Source organism: Arctopsyche grandis, chromosome 4 (genome assembly GCF_051622035.1).
Source record: "Arctopsyche grandis isolate Sample6627 chromosome 4, ASM5162203v2, whole genome shotgun sequence".
Classification (NCBI taxonomy): domain Eukaryota; kingdom Metazoa; phylum Arthropoda; class Insecta; order Trichoptera; family Hydropsychidae; genus Arctopsyche; species Arctopsyche grandis.
In genome coordinates, this window is record NC_135358.1 from 11,067,237 (window position 1) to 11,084,661 (window position 17,425).

Consider the following 17,425-nt stretch of genomic DNA (forward strand, 5'->3'; position numbering starts at 1 on the left):
GTTACAGCATAAGACAACAATAATCGACGATATTTATGTATCATAAGATATGAATTCTGTATAGGAAATAAATAAAACTGCGATTTTCCATCAAATGGTTTTACCCGGTGAAACGATTGTAATGTTTATCTATAGGGAGAATCGCGTCGATTAATAACACTTTGCGCGAAAAAGCTCAATAAATCTCTAATTGTGCTTATAACCGGCAACTGCTATGAAATTTCCGATAATCGCAGTTTTAATCAGCAGCCAAGTCTGTAATCTCATTTCAGATGTTAATTACGAAGCTGTGCGAAGATAGCCCCGAGGGGTGGGGTCGCTTTTCTCACCGAGATTAACAGATGTACTGCGATCCGGGCGTCTCCAGATTCAATCCGCTGATCAAACACGCGATTACAGATTAAGCTTAATCAGGATTTTCCCGGCTGATAAATGGCGGAAGAGAGCACCGGTGCTTTGCTATTATTTTGGCACTGTTTTCTCGGGGCGGGTGTTGAATTTGATAAATTAACACTTGGAAATGATGTAATGTTTGAGGTCGGCGTTTTTGTTCGTCGCTGTCTCGCGGTTTTCTACTCAAGTATTATATGTATCTCGTTTCTTTATTTTTCCGCGTAGTGAGACGTGTACTCTGCGCCCTTTGAACGAATGAATGGGAATCCGTTGTGGAATTTTGCATTTCAATTTGTCTCGGTGATTCATCGCATCGCTTTGCGAGATTTAATGGAAATTCTGCGGCTTCGATGGGTACCTGTTATTGTTTTTAGCCATCGCGAAATATACGAAAAAAAATAGATTGTATGTTTGGAAACATTTTCTAATTAGATAGTATGTCAAATTAGATAATTCTATCGCTCCATACGTCAAATTTACATATGTCGTTCTGGAAATTCTTTGCTTTAGGGTCCTGTTAAAACAAAAGAAAGTTCCACGGTGAATGTATGTGGTATGGAGGATGGGGTGGTACGGCTGATCCTTTGTGAGAGTCTTGGAAGACGATACTTCGCATAGTGCATTTCTAAACACCCCCAAGAGACGTCCTGGGGGGGGTTAAAAGGAGCTTATTTACTTAGCACTGTGACCTCATTGTACGAGATGCGCAAGGATAATCTTGCCGTCGAGCGCGCCACATTATATGGCGATATAAGTAGTTTTTAATCATATTATAAAAACGTCAGCACGTACGGATTAATTTGTGAATTTTGCATAATGGAAACGTATTTCTGGATTTGAATATTAGTAACAATAGTATCGTGTTAAAACTCATATTAGTGCAAGTACTGAATGTTGAGTAATTGGTATGGAAATCAAGTAAACAGATACCATGTATTAAACATACATACATATAGTTCTTATCAACACTCGCTAATGACCAAATAAGTTTGTTATTTGGTAGAGGGGTAAATTAGAATTTCGATAGAATTTTGTAATTTCATTGGAAATATTTACGTTTGCAAAAGTTTCAAGAAAATTGGCTCGGTTGAAGTGGGTCAAAAATTTATTGCAAAAATTCTCTTCCACATAAGTACACCGTTGAGCTAAACGAAACTATGTAATGATAATAATAATTATAAACAATTATATTTACACATGAAAATTAAACAAAATTATATGTATGTACGTACATATATGTAATTGTGGTGCTCACTGTAAATGGAATATAATATTTTCATTTATATTTGTATATTTTTGTCTCACTGTACCGCTTTCTTTATTATTTTTTACCGTGTGTGTGCCAATTTAAATAAATAAATTGAAAAAAAAAAATACAAATACCCAATAAACTTTTTATACATACAAATATTTTAATGTACAGACTAGGTAATTGGCGTTATTGGACCACTGGTTTACCATCGCTAATGGCATGATTGTGCATTTACGACAAAAAGGCCTTGACGTATGAACAAGCTGTATACAACAGCCAATAAGGTCTCACCACCCATCGACCAATGATCTCTCTGTGCTGAAAGTATGCGCTGTATATAAATATTCTGCATATTTATTCCGTGCTTGATTCGGAGCTGGTTTGTCGACGGAACAACAATCGACTATCTTCAATACTACTCGTTGTCTTTCGGGAGCCCCTCTTCACGTACAAGCTACAATATTATGTACATATGTATATACATATAATAAGGGTTTTTGATGAATTTCAGTTTTTCATATAACTGAAAACGAATATTTTCACGTGTAATGATAATAATTGTATGATTATAAAATATGCACATATGTATAAATATAAATTTAAATACGTTTGATAGTAACTTTATTCTAAAACTGTTGAATTTTGTGATGAGCGTTGTACAAAGTAAAAAAATATTTGAAATTGGATACTCGACCTAAATTTTTTATTTCATATTTGTATTTAGTGGGCTGAAAGTAGAAAAAAATTGTTGAATTTGAAATGAAATTTCTCAACCAATTATAATCGGTCGAGAAATTTCTCAAAAAAAATTAAGGTCAAAAGTTTCGAGCAGTCTAGACATAAATACAATTGACGTTTCGGGACATTATATAAAACTGCATTGACATTTTACGATAAGCCTGTTTTAGGTTGTCCTGCGAGTGTAATTTCAGATTCAAAGAGCATGTACGACAGAGCTTCTGCTACAACACAGTATGCTATCTAAAAACGATGCCTCGCATTTGCGTGTCGAATTCTTTAGCACGGAAAACTTGCGAAATTGCCTCGTCGAAAACAAATAAAAAAACAAAAATCTGATAAAACAAAAGCATTTGAAAGATCGCACAAGTGGAAACTGGGGGCGTTTGTGTGACGCGAATGCGTAATAATGTCACTTTGTGAACGTGGCGACTTTTGGCATACTGCATCGCATCAAAACGTTCATATAAATTCTAATAAAAAGCTCCGAATAAATTTCACATCGTCGCATGTACCCCACACGTGCGTAAAAATTACGCTCGGGAACGTGAGTGTGAAATATTAAAACGCATTTTTTTTTTGAGAAAATGTCAAAAAGATGAATAGTTTGCATATCGGTTCGGTTACGCTTGCGTGCACCATCAATCATTAAATGCGCATAAATCCGTGCGAGCGTTAAATGTCAACTACGCTATTTTTTTTCATTTTGCACGTGTGATTCGGTAATTTTTCGACCGTGATATGTGTGCATTTTTCAATTTGCAAAATACACTAATTACCCCCTGCATACGTAGCTTCAAATTCGACGTATCGGTTATGGTAAATACGATATTCATATTTAAATACACACATCGTGAGCTTGAATAATTGATGACAGTTTTATTTGCTTTTAAAAGTTTTTCCATTCGGATGGAATTCAAAGTTCGTCGAGTAAAATGGAATACATTATACGAGTTTTTCATAATATCGATTCAAATTAAATGGTATTTAATATGGCCAGTATTTTTATGTTAATTGAGTAACTGGTATGAAACTTGGAGTGTCTAGTACACACACATATGTACATAGGTATATATGTATGTACATAGATGTGACAATTGTTTAAGCATATTTTTTTGGCAATAGAAACAAATACTATTTTGAATTTGTGGCAACAAATTCATTTCTCGCTACCTATATATATATATATATATATATATATATATATATATATATACATATATTATGCTATTTAACACAAAAACGCGTAAAATGAGAGATGGTTGTACTTAAACATATTATATGACTGTCAGATATGAAACAATCTGTAATATTGGTAATTTTAGTATGCATTGTATGGAAAAATGTTGTCACAAAAATGAATCCCCAATTTTATATACACAACCACGATTCACGAAGTTATCCCCCGCTTTTTTCATTTAAAAATTCACCTATTTTTTATTGTGTGATTCGATTTTTATGTTTTTTAAATTTTAATGACTCTTAAAAATTATATATCAAGAAACTTTTAATTTATAAAAATGTATGTAATATAGGTATAAAAGCAAAAAATTGTAATGTACCATTAAAATTAAACGCATTTTACATTCTAAGTCTAAGTCATTCTAAGTCAAAGATTAATAAATTCATATTTAAAACGTACTTATAAACACTTAATAAAGGCCAAAGGTAATTTACTACGCAGGATAGGATACTGCTATGGTAAGAATACACTCAAAAGTACGGCAGACTCTTTTGCCTAGGTAGACTTAAGCTGTAATAGGCGTGTTTTCATATCATCGTAATTTCGTACGATCTTATAATTTTCTCCTAAATTTCTTCAAATCTTTTTATTTTTATTTTAAATATGGGAATCACTGTCACATCTATGCCATTAAAGGAATAAAATATCACCGAAAACACTCCAAGGGTAGGCTTTGCTAAGGATCGCGACGGCATAGACTTGGGTTGCTAGCGTTTTTTATGCATATGCAGAACTATTTAAAAAAAACACGTGCCACGTACCACTCTGTGTGTCTACACCTATAATCGTACACATCTTTATATTTATTTCCCTTTTCTTAAACATAAATACATACTTTTTCTTTAGTTTAATTAATATTGTAATTTATTACTATAGATTAATTAATAAGTACATATCTTAGCTTTTAGATTCACCTTTGCTAAATTTTTAAATCATATGATATTTTTTAGTACAACTAGAGTTATGTAATTAATGAACTTAATTACTTAGTACTTTTATTGAGCATCGTTATTACGATATACATACATATTAGAAAGTGTAAGTCTTTGTGCAGAGATTTGTCAATTACATTTCTTTATTGAGTTGATATAAGGACTCTTTGAGAAGTTGAAAGGAGAAAAAATTGAGATTTTTGATTGTTGAAAGGAGAATAATTGAGATGTACGTAAATCGTGTTGGCGACGAATGGTATGAAATCCATGGATGACAAGATGAACAAACACGTACATGTGTATACATATATGTACTTATACTGTACAGTGAGTTGAATACACCAGAGCGCTTATCCAATTCCTAACTAAGACGTATTTTACAATACCCCACACATTGAATTGAAATGGTGAAATAGTGTGTAGTAATGAATGAATTGTTTGAAATTCCTACGAGAGACTCAAAATAATACTTTGAAGGACGAAGTGTCACGTTGCTTGACACATTGTTGGCGTTCAATTAAAACCGTTTGATGAACGGCTCGGCATCGATGTCGATTGTCAAACGATAAAGCATAATGGAAAAGTCGTCAAAATTGAAAACGACGCGGTGATAAATAGTGATATTATTCGCGTTGTCGACCCGGACGAGGGTCGAGAGAGGGTCGTCCGGGTGAAAACCTCGGTGAAAAACGAACGGTACGAAAATGAAAACGAAACGAACGGGGGAAAAAACGGGCTCTTTTCCGGCGGGTAATCAAATTAACTGTCTCCCCGTGCCGGACGATAAATATTCATACGGCGGCAGACGGACTCGCCAGACAAACAACAATAAAGCTAAAAGCAATACTCTAGCAATGCTAAATCTTCATTTGTACTTCATACTTGAATACTGCTAGATACAACTTGCTCACTTCTGCAAATTTATTCAGATGGGTTGAAACTGAACTCACCCTTAAAAACGTTTTTGTTACGGAAATAATTTTCTTGTATTTTATTTGTACATACAAACATGCATATGTAGGTAAATTGCGTTTCGTTTATAAAGTACTACCCCCACTCGACCTTAAAACAAGGTCATGTTAAGATTGTACCTTTGATTTTGCGCACCATTTCTGAGGATTGTGACATGTGACATTTACAATGATGAAGAAATCTTTTCCACCCGCAAGTCTAATCGACTTGGTAATTCCCCAAGCAGAAGAAGCAAAATATTTAGGAATGCACTTGGATAGCAGGCTAACATGAATAAAACACATCTGGAAAAAAAGGAAGCAACCAAATTTCAAATTCAGAAATCATTATTGGCTAATTGCGTAGAACTCAACGCTGACCATGGAAAACAAGCTCCTTGTATATATACATGTCCAACTTAAAACCGTTATGGTTGTATGGGATACAACTTTCAAATTTCAAAACAAAATCCTGCGAGTAATTTTTGAAGCCCCATGGTTTGTCCCTGATGATGTATGTAATTCACCATAACACAAGCTCGCTAAACAGCTGTTGGCTGCCAGACCAATGAAGAGGTTGAAGAGACCTCTTGAACTTGGACCTCTAGCCGCAAATGAAATGCCAATGAGAATTTCACCCACATGCTAGGAAATTGGCCAGAAAATGTGATGAATGTCTCAGGCGACAGATAGCATGATGAAAAAAATCTGAGGAGTGGGGGTGGTCTTCATAGAATCATTTCTATATACATATTATCCAATTAATTCGCTGCCATCAAGTGATATAATACATCATAGTTTTATCGATGGTAGATTCGAACCTCGGACCCTCCGATCCAAACGCGATGTGCTCACGAGCCCGCGCCCCACGCCATATCCTCGCCCAGTATACGTGTTGTAAATACACATCATATATATATGCACATAATTTGTTATGTGTAATAATAATATTCAACGTTTCGAGGTCAATGACCGTTTATGTATAATCGGAAAATATTACGTTTTGTTAACTTTAATTAACATTTTGTTAACTTTAACTTTAAGAATTGAAAATTATTACAAATAAAGAATTGAAAACTATCTATGAGAGTCTACGAAAATAACGGTTCTGGTTCTGGATTTTTTTTTTAGTTTTATACGAGTATATAATAATTTTATACCCATGCGATGATATTTCATCGGGCTATTCACTAGTAATGATAATAATTACAAATTATAAAAAACAACAAAGAAAGGAATGTCTTATAAAAGAAAAGAGAGAAAGAAAAATAAATATAAACATATTTATAAACACAGACAATAATACATTTATACATAATCATAAAAAAAATAGCAATTATAATAGCAGATACGTAAAAACATCAAATATAAAACATATAATGCCTTGCACCTACAGCCAGTTCTAATAAATAAAAACCATCTGCAAATACAAAACATCCCTGTGAGGCCTAAATGGAAGAGAGAAAATCAAAATTCCACTCATAAATCACAATCAATCATGAAAACAACTACCAGATAAATGGGTTAGATAATTTAATAAGCCATGGTAAAGTGCATGTTTCTAATTAAATATATGTATATCGTTTTGAAAATGTAGTCTTTGTGTTTTGTAAAAACGAAAGGACATTCATATGTATATGTATGCCAGCAGTATGGCTCGGTGGTTGCGTTTATGTTTAGCACCGAGAGGTTACCGGGATCGATCCCGTGCTAATATTTAATACTGCTGGTCAGACTTGAATATTTGTGACTCCGGGTCGATCGTTTCCTATCAGAGTTTGCCAATTTATCTGATTTCATTGTTGAAACGGTTCCTCCATTAAATTGGCAAAATCATCCTACCTGCTATGTTACAAATATCTGAATTTGATTTATGTACAATATGTAATCATTTATGTACAATATGTAATAATTTATGTACAAGTCTAAATCCATAGATATCTTTATGGATTAATTAATTGTTAATTTCGTATTCTTCGGCCTCTCGAAAGACAGCGATTTATGTAATAAAAATGCCGCAATGTTTGCAATTTATTTTCTTGGAAGGCGCATTGGGGTCTACCTGTTAGGCCTTTCTGGTATATATGTATCTATGTAAAATAAAATAAAATATGTATTTGATATATGTACATATTTATTATATATAAAAAGGCATAAGGAAAAATAAAATAAATCTAACTAAAATGTAAATACTACGTAACATTTTCGAAACAATAAAAGCTTCATGATCTAATACATGTATAATATTATATATGCGTAGATATATAATCTGCATACTATGTGAACTTTGTATATATTAAAAAAATGAGTGCGAATAAAACCTTTTCGAGTCTGAAAGCTTGCCTTTGACGACGGTAAAAAAAGCATCGAATTGGGGAGGTCTCCTTTGGGTACCGCAAATCAAGGGTCTTTTAAAGGACGTCATAATTAATTAGAGGCCCTCTTTGCGATACAAAGTCGCCGACCATTCATCATATTCCTTTGACAAAATTACACCTTGGTTACGGAAGCGTTTCCTTTTCATTTAAGTATTAACAACTATTAGTTTCGTTTGCGATCGATGGATATAAACTTAGGGTGTCGAGAGACTGCCACAACTTCGCTTTCGAAGTTCGCGTATTGCTTTCAAAGAGAAAAGTACGAACTGATGAATTTATAATTGGTGGTGATTTTTAATAAACATCCAATCTATGTATTGGAGTGGTGATTTATTGAATCAATACTCTTTTTGTTATAATAATTGGAGTATTGATCGAATTTTGTATGTTATAATTCGTGCAATACTCCCAACATTTATGTATTTTAGCATACTTTGAATGATTGAGTGAGTTTTATTGTGTTCTATTTGATAAAACATGTTTATGATTCTGATGCACTTTATGTAGAATATTTAATTTATTAAAATTTCGCTATGCAAATTTAATATCGTGTTGCGGTTTACGCTTCGTTAAATATTTGAAATGAAGATCGAATATTATATAATTCAGTTGAATGGATGTCAATGTTAATTATTGACTGTGAAATAAAGTTTGCGGCGAATCATATATTATTTAATACTAGTGTTGTGCCCATTGATTCCAACGAGTGGCTTCAGAAAGGAATTGATACACGAATTAAAATACAATTTAAGTTATTTCATAGGCGCGCGCGCATCTTAATACTAAAAATGTTGAGTGCGCTCATTAAACGCTCGCCCTTAAATGATGAATGAATGTGTCTTTGTGGATGTGTGTATGCACAATCCTGCGTATGCTTAGGCGCATCTGACGCTGACGTCACCCATTCCAACTCAGGCGCACAATATCAGGAGCACATGTCAGGCGCTCAGGTTCCCACTTCCCCGTTACCTCGCTTCCCTGCGTCTCCTATACACGATCGGTCGTCACGCCACGTCCCTGTGCATAACGTACACTCCTGATTTTTTGAAATCTCCATACTTCTCCACGCACTCGCCACATACATACATACATACCCATATACCCAAAAACATACATGGCGTCCGTTTTATTATTCCGTCTAATATTATAATAAGTAACATTTTGTGTACGCCAAAAAGTTACTGTTGGGAAAATTTTCTTTATAGTTTGAATAGCAGTCTTTTGATGGCACATTCAATTCTTCTAATTAATATCGAGTCACCGTTTTTGCTACATTTCCTTTCTTCTCGGCCATAAAGTTGAAATGTTGCATTAGGGAGCTCAGGTCATCTTTTGCTATTTTCTTTCCTGCTGACGACGGCAGTCGAATTAATTTTTTGGCAACGTTTCGCAGAAGTTTCTCGGTTAGCATAAACCATTGCATTTTGCACGGTCGCAAGATACGAAGACCACATACTAGTAAGCATTAAAAATACATACATACATATATCTTACACTCATCTGAACTAGATCAAAATTTTTTGACATAAATTTATTTATTAGTCATATATTTAAAAATATGTGCTGTAAAATTCTCGTATAGTAATTTATTTGTTATTCTTATACTTTCTATTGTTCTTGATATAGGGAAAACTTGTCACGTAATAGCTGTGTACGTTTACTAGACAAACGCTGTTTGCTTTTCGGTTTAGTCCCATTCACGTTCACGCTTTTCTTGGCACCGTCACTGATTTTGTTTTATCTAGAATTTTTTTTGCCGTAAATAAAATATTTTCGTAATTTAAATTAGGAAACATTCGCTGTCGTACCTCTTTTCACAATTCATGTTAACTGTTATGTACACTGAGCGGTATAACAAGACGTCTTTCCCTGGGGTCTCATCACGATTTAAACTTTATCCATGAATGCTCGGTAGACAGATATGAATATCTAATACCGTTTGACATATTTGGCTGAGAGACCTCAGAAATGGATGGAGTGAGTACTTAGCTAGTAAATCCTATGAGAAGATTATTAGTTTCAGTGTACAGTTTCGCTTCAATTTGTATGTGAGTATTTGCATACATATGTATATCCGTGTATCATACTAATGTACATACATATGTACGCTATACGTTTTACAACTTCAGCTGTAGTCGATCGAAATTGAATTCTCATTTTATTATAATCGCAGATTTCCTCCGGTCTCCCTCTCTTTGTTCGAAATCAACGTTTGCCGAAATCCGGGAAATTTCCGTTTCTTTTTGCGTTATCCGCATAATCCTATTCGCCGTATGTCGTTCTACCTGCTCTCAATACATTTGAATAATCCGTTGAAAAACCTATCCTTGTTAAACTGAGTCCGAAATATTCTTCTTTATAAGATTTTGGTAAAAGTTTTGAAGATGTCATAGAAAAGTTTTAATAACGTATGGCAAAAACTCAACATTTTTATTATTCTTAAAATTTTATATTAGTTTAAGTTCAATATACGCGTGAAAGAAATCGCACCGAGTGAAAAATTGCTATACTTGCAAACTTTCTCACGGGTTTATTAATTAATCTTTATTTCTTGACAAAGTATGAAGCGTTAGCAATCAAGTTTCATATTATTTTAGGCCGTATCCAAAACCCTAAGAAATATTTTATGCCATGTTCGGAATGCGAATTTTTCATCATACATATAATACATATGTACGTATTGTGGAGAAAACCATTTTCATATTGTCTTTCAGAATTAAACGGTTTTGACGCGACTTTGATATAGAGTCCACAGATGAATTGTGCTTTTGCTTAACGTGTGTGAAAGCTCGCAAACTTCTCAGTGGCAACTTAACAAAAGTAATTTGTACAAAGTTGCGTCGAACAAAATTCGTAATAATAACTCGGGTCGAAGTTGGCTCGACAATTGTACAATAAATACTTAAATGTCTTGACACCTGTCATTTTCACCCCGCAGCTGTGCGCAGATAGAGAGATAAATCTGGATTGAAGACTTTAATAATATAATAGTTATAAGCTATAGTTTGAAGTCGGTCACTAAACTTGTCATTCAAATACCCTATTCTGTTAAATTTGAATATTATAGCAATTGTTTCCAAAGTTGAATTATGTACGTAATTTCACGCAGCTCTGATCGCTTTTCGATCGGTTTATTGTGTATTGTTTGCTAGGAATTTCATTTAAAATCCGTCACTACTACACAAATGTCATAACGTTAATCCTTCCAATTTGTAATGAAATTTCGGAAAGAATGATTGATATTATACAGCCTTGAATAATTTTTTTTTGCCGTAGGATTAAAGAAATAATTCACAGTCATTAGCGGGATTAAGTCCGTCTACGAAATTAAATTATTAAGCTTTGCGCCTTTAATAAATAAGAGTCGTCGTATAATATTTGCAAGTGGGGCTAGAAAATAATTTCAAACATAAACAAATAAAGCGTAATTTTAATGAACGTATTAATTCATTTTGAAATATTTTGGTGTATTAATTGAATTCATAACGTTAAAGGGATCGGAATATAAGTCCGTTATCGGATTTTCTATATGTATTATAATATCATGCTTTTTACATTTAATTTTTTTCCATTTGTTTTTACATTGCAATATTCTCAAATATATAAACATACATATTAGATATTGCTTTTACATATATTACATATATCATACGACTTTAATATCATATTATTCATTTGTTTGCCTTTGAAATTACCTACTGGCTCTCATTATTTTATTTTTGTGAACTTTTGTTGAATATTCATACATCTCATATGTAAAACTTTCACTGCCTCGGATTTTTTGAATGTTAAATGCTTGGAAGTCTAATGAATATTTATTCTCATCCATTTGAATTTTTAGTCATCATGAACAAATAAAACTGATTTTTTGCTTTTTGACATTATTACGTGTAATTTTTGTATGTAATTAATATTTATGTTCGTCAATGTATATTTATCAATGAGGTTATATTTTTACTAATGAAAATATAATTCCACTAACTCTTCGGTTAAATTCTATCAAACAATAAGTTTACTATTCCAGTAGTTATTCTATCATTGAAGTTGTAGAGGTGTTTGTGTAATTTGTGCCAGCTTACAGTAGATTGCCATTACAAAGTATAATAGTTAGTTTATAATCGTTGCCCTCATAATAAGACACAGATAAACATGTGTAATTTTTTAGAGAACAGTCTGCAGAGTTGTCTGCAAACTTTCTAATTGCTGTTGTCTAAGGACTTTGTCATTTGTCCGCTGTACTTTCGAGGACTTAAAACATATTTCAATGAAATCATAATGGGTTAAAGTGAAAATGTATTCAGATGTTATGCAGTTCATTTTTCATATAAAATATAATATGTAGCTCGTTGTTTGGTAATAATCCTCGTTTTATTTTATTTTTAACTTTTTCCATGTGTCACGTAATTGGAGAGCTTGGTCAGTTATTCATAGTACGGTCTCGTCCTGTGGATACGAAAATATATATCCTATTAGATTGTCTCAGTTTTATCGCTCCAATAAAACGCTGAAGGCTTAAATAAGAGTATGGGGTTAAATGCTCCCGAAGTCGACGAGCATCGCGACACACTTCTCATCCGCCGGAACTTAATCTCGCACAGATTATACAGCTTGGGGTTTTAATAGTTATATGTATGTATATCTCGCGAGAGCTTTCAGCCGACCCGGCTCTCTCACCCTTACTCCGATGGTACTTTTGGACCATTTTCAGCGCGACAAACTTTTCAGATATTTTACCCAGGGTTGTATTTTGTCTTGGATGCGGCCGGAAGCTTCGAAACTTGGAAACGATCTCGATTTTCCGACGCCTTTGGTGCAGTTAAAGTTTAATTTTTAATCAGATTCCACTATGAATAGTATTATGATTCTATTTCGTAAGGATTTTTCCAAAAGCTTATACATGTATTTTACATATGTACATATACATGAAAATCATTATTACAGTTTTACATTATTACATTATTTATATGCTTGTAAAATACGTTTGTTTATTTATTTTATTTATACCAGGAAGGCCTAGCAGGTAATCCCAATGCGCCTCCCTGGCCAGAAATATTGTACATTTGATACATACATAATATTATACAAAGTAAATTCATATCAGTTAACATCCATAGAGACATCTATGGTCAAATATGTAAATTTCCAGCATTTTATAGACTTCCGCGAAATCCGGGATTGTTGAAAACTCGAGTTACAAATATACAATACTATATATGCAATACTAGTGTTGTGCCCGTTGATATTTGAACGGATACTTTTGCTAAGGAATCCATTTTTAAAACAGAGCTTTTTTCTCCTATCCTCCTATCTTCAAAAACAAATTCTATTTTATTAAATTAAATTAAAATTTGTATATTTTGTTTGCCTATGCGCGGCATTGGTATGCGTGGATTTTTAGGCGCGGCAATATCGTACGCGGCTTTGTCGGTTCTCCATGCAAAGCTTATTACCGATTATTCGGATTAATGATTGCAAGGTTTTTGACAAATAATAAAAAGCGTGGATGGTGAAGCGTGGATAAGAAAAAGTGTGGATCGTAATCCTGATTAATTTTTATTTCGTTACTAATACAAAACAACAGATTTGCATGTACCTATAGATAGCTAATTTTGAGAAGAACCATTTCAATTATTAAATTGGCAAACTCTGATAGAAAACGATCGACTTGGAGTCACAAATATCCAAATCCGACCAGCAAAAGAAATTTATATTTTGAAATAATCGTACATACATGTGTATGTATCTATGTATGTATAGGTAGATACAAATCTCACACACAATAACAGTAAACGCTTGGAGGGTTCATTCACGCGTACAAATATATACTAATATTTCACAGAATGTATTAAATGAAGCAATAGAGGCTCGCTTAATACGCCAAAGGGTTAAACTTTAAGTCTGCGAGCGCGGGTCGTTAATATCGCATAAAAGCTCACCACCGGTGGCAATAAAAACCCCAAAGACTGAACGACCCTGATGCACATTCGATTAGCATATATAAACATCATCAACAAATTGAGTTTTATCCCCCCCTTCGCCCACTTTCATTCCCGATGTCTTATCCATATGTGTGTATTTTTCCCAGGACGGTTTATATTCGTCCGGTAGTGCCGGGGTTAAGCCCGTGGGTCTTAAGGGCCAGAGGTCGTGAGGGGTGGTCCGCTAAGCCCTTTAACGACGCGAATAAAAATTGTTTCATATAGCCAGGCCGCGGACCCGCGCTTTACGACCCCATGAATACGTACGCTCGCATAAAGTCTCGAATGTGTTTTTTGTTGCGTCGACGACGACGACGACGAAGAATTCGACGGGTGGCTCGTGATGACTCAAAAATAATAACGTACTTACATATGTATCCACTTTATGATGGGGGCAAATCATAATTTTCAAATTTGTGACTGTTTTAGTAAGACGGTTTTATTTTCAAATGAGCGTGTTTGGGGATTGATGAAATTATTCTTATTTATATTGATTTGTAAAAGCTTTTTGTCATATAAACAGTATGTATAAGTTTATTCTAATATATACTAGTTCTGTTCTGGATAACTTTTTATAAATTTTTTTAATTTTATAATGTTTGACTCATTTTAGTGTTAGTTTGACTTGATTTTTAAAAGATTTTAATTGCTCACATATAATTTGTCGTTTTTGCACAATGCATTTATCTATTTTAAATAGTAGCCACTGCTATGGTGATTATTGTCTATTTTCACAAAAAATTACAAAAACCTGAGTACATACTTGAATACAATTCTTAAATATGTTGTTTTATTTTATTGTTAATGTTTTGGGTATCAATTAATGAAATATTGTTTTAGTGAGAAATTACCTCTTAAGTATCGCCTTTTGATCACAATATATGTAAGTACTACATACATAGATTACTTTTTTTCAATTTGCCTACCGAAAGTCGTTATTTTTTAAGTGATGAAATAATCTCTGAAACTTTTCCATTACTTTTTTTGTTTGTTTACACTTGGCGTACTGTGATGGATAGCGAGTGACCAGGACTTATACTTTATTTTATTTCTCCAAATATTCTGAATGTAGGCTCTTCATATATTATGTATTCCTCGTCAAAACCTCTATGATTCGAATAATGTCATTGCAAAATAAAAGCATTATTTAATATCTATAGAAATTATTTTTACGGGAAGGCCCTTTGTACACGTGCCTCGCAGATGCGAGAGAGAGGGAGCGAGAGAATTCAGTACGTGCCGCGGTCAGTGTGAGAATGATATCCGCCTTGGAATGACGGTTCTGCTTCGGTCGTTTTTTTTCATTCCTTACACTTATTTTATATTATTCAACGTTTGATACATGATAAAATGATTTTTACAGCTAGTTACAATAATTGACTTTGCATTATTTAAAATTAAAACGGACATATTTTACTGGACGCTTAGCGACCAGCAGGGTGTCCAGCGTATTTTTAGGGATTTATTTGATTACATAATTTTTCCATTCACATAAATATGTATATATTATCATCTACTCAGAATCCTGTAATTAAATCCACTTTTGCTTCACTTCTTGTGCTGCACTTGATTATATGATACTCTTCTATCCAAGTACCCTTTGAATTTCTTTATGCCAACATCAAGATTTCTTTGCGCTCTGATTACATACATACATACCAATTTATTTAATATTCTTATGTTCATATAAATATATGCTTAGTATGAAAGAGAGTACTAATATCATAATTGTAATATTATATTAAACCATTTTTGTAAATATAAATGTGTGCGGAAAATTGTGTTGATTAGGGAATTTTTCCGCCGCCTGCGTTTAATGGAAATTTTGTGAATTTTCCTCACGCACTTGGTGATTATGTGTCGACGCCAAGAAATATAACATATTTACTGGGTAATCGCGGATGCCTAGTATAACCTTTAATCAAGGTTTTCCCGCAAACACACACATACACACTAATCTTAGATTTATTTGCGTTTTATAACCTCACCATCTACGCGAGGCTATAATGATAATCCCCGTCTTCCTTTACAACCTTTGTACCTATTATATACTTTTTTTTGCGTCTTTCCCTTAAGCGACGTTCGCAATTATTACCCATAAATCTGCTGGTCGTCCGTTTCGGTTTTTATACGGTCGTTGTTATGTTGGTTCGTTCGACAATGGTTTTTAAATTGAATAAACAAAGGGACGAACGAAAGGTCCGGTAAATGTATGTACCTATACATATGTATGTATGTATGTTCCTTGGTCTGATATTGTTTTTTATATATTTTATATTTCGGCAAATATTGATATATAAAATGTCCGGTTTTTAGTATAAAATTATATGCGATGTATTCCGTATAAATATAATTCGAGTATTTGAACATACATACATATGTATGTATTACTCAAATATTGCGAAGTTATTAAATAGTTAGACAACGACAAGCTTTTTACAAACAGTTTACTATTTTCACTGACTGTGAAATCGCTTTAATATTTTACCGAAATATGGGATATCAAATATTTAATTTTACAAGTTGCGTAATTGAACAGTTATACATGCTACTTTTTTTCTCACTATCTCATATAAATTTTATATAACAAGCTTTTACACAAACTCATATACATACATATTTTATTTATGCATAAAAACGATTTTCCAATTGTTTTTCACCACTGTTTAAACGCTTGTAAGTTGACAGATCGCGCATGCTCATTGTCTCTAATGACGTACAAACGTATACAAATGCCTAGCTTTTAATATTGTTGTGACGTACGTGGGTGTGACGAACGCTTGGAGTTTTATATAATAAAATAATAATATCAGAAGGTCCAAGTTTTTTTCAATGAGGAGACAATTGGGGAGTGAATTTATTTGGAACATACATATATTTTTGTGTAAATATTCTATCTACCACATGGCATATCATTGTGTAAGTTCGGGCGTGACTTTCATCCGGTATCGCGCTCGCACACAACCCAGTAAGGCAAGGCACACAGCTTGCATGCTGCTCGCACAAAGTCTTACATACTTGCATGTGCGCGAGTGAGATGGAAAATTTCACCAGTTATAAATGTGATTAGCTCCATTAAACGACCTTTTTCAAAATAGATACCCAATCTATTAGAAATTTTATGGCAGAAATAGTGATATGGAAAAGTTTCAATATAAACTTGAGCTTAGTTTTCAAGAAATTAGCAAATATACTATACTTAATACCTATAGTAAGGGATAGGATGAACCTTTGTTTCAATTTATTGGATTTCGGTTTATTTAATATTTTAACCGTCGAATATTTTATATTCGAGTTCGCATTTGATGAGGAAAATGATTAGTCATGAAAGAGTGCGTCGTAATCAAAAGGATTTTTATATCGAGGCGTATATGTATGTATGTATGTGTATTATGTAGGGATTTTATGATGAACATTAAACCGGGCGTCTTGGAGAGTCCGACCACTGGATAAAAGCGTGTAAGGGTGAAAAAAGCGTGGATCGTAATGTGGCGAAATGATCATTTTCACGATAGAGACATTTCATGTCGTTATAAACCGATATTGATGAATTTTCGGGCG

At 33.5% G+C, this 17,425-nt stretch overlaps 3 protein-coding genes across 4 annotated transcripts in view; 1 reads left to right on the plus strand and 2 right to left on the minus strand.

Moving 5' to 3' along the window:
- LOC143910245 (zinc finger MYM-type protein 1-like) overlaps nucleotides 1-17,425 on the minus strand; it is a 727,250-nt gene that overhangs the window by 524,132 nt on the left and 185,693 nt on the right. The gene's annotated exons all lie outside the window — the stretch shown is intronic.
- Nucleotides 1-17,425, plus strand: part of Fur2 (furin-like protease 2) — a 546,777-nt gene that overhangs the window by 247,705 nt on the left and 281,647 nt on the right. The window lies entirely within an intron of this gene.
- The window catches only part of LOC143910244 (uncharacterized), a 64,147-nt gene that overhangs the window by 4,201 nt on the left and 42,521 nt on the right, over nucleotides 1-17,425 (minus strand). The window lies entirely within an intron of this gene.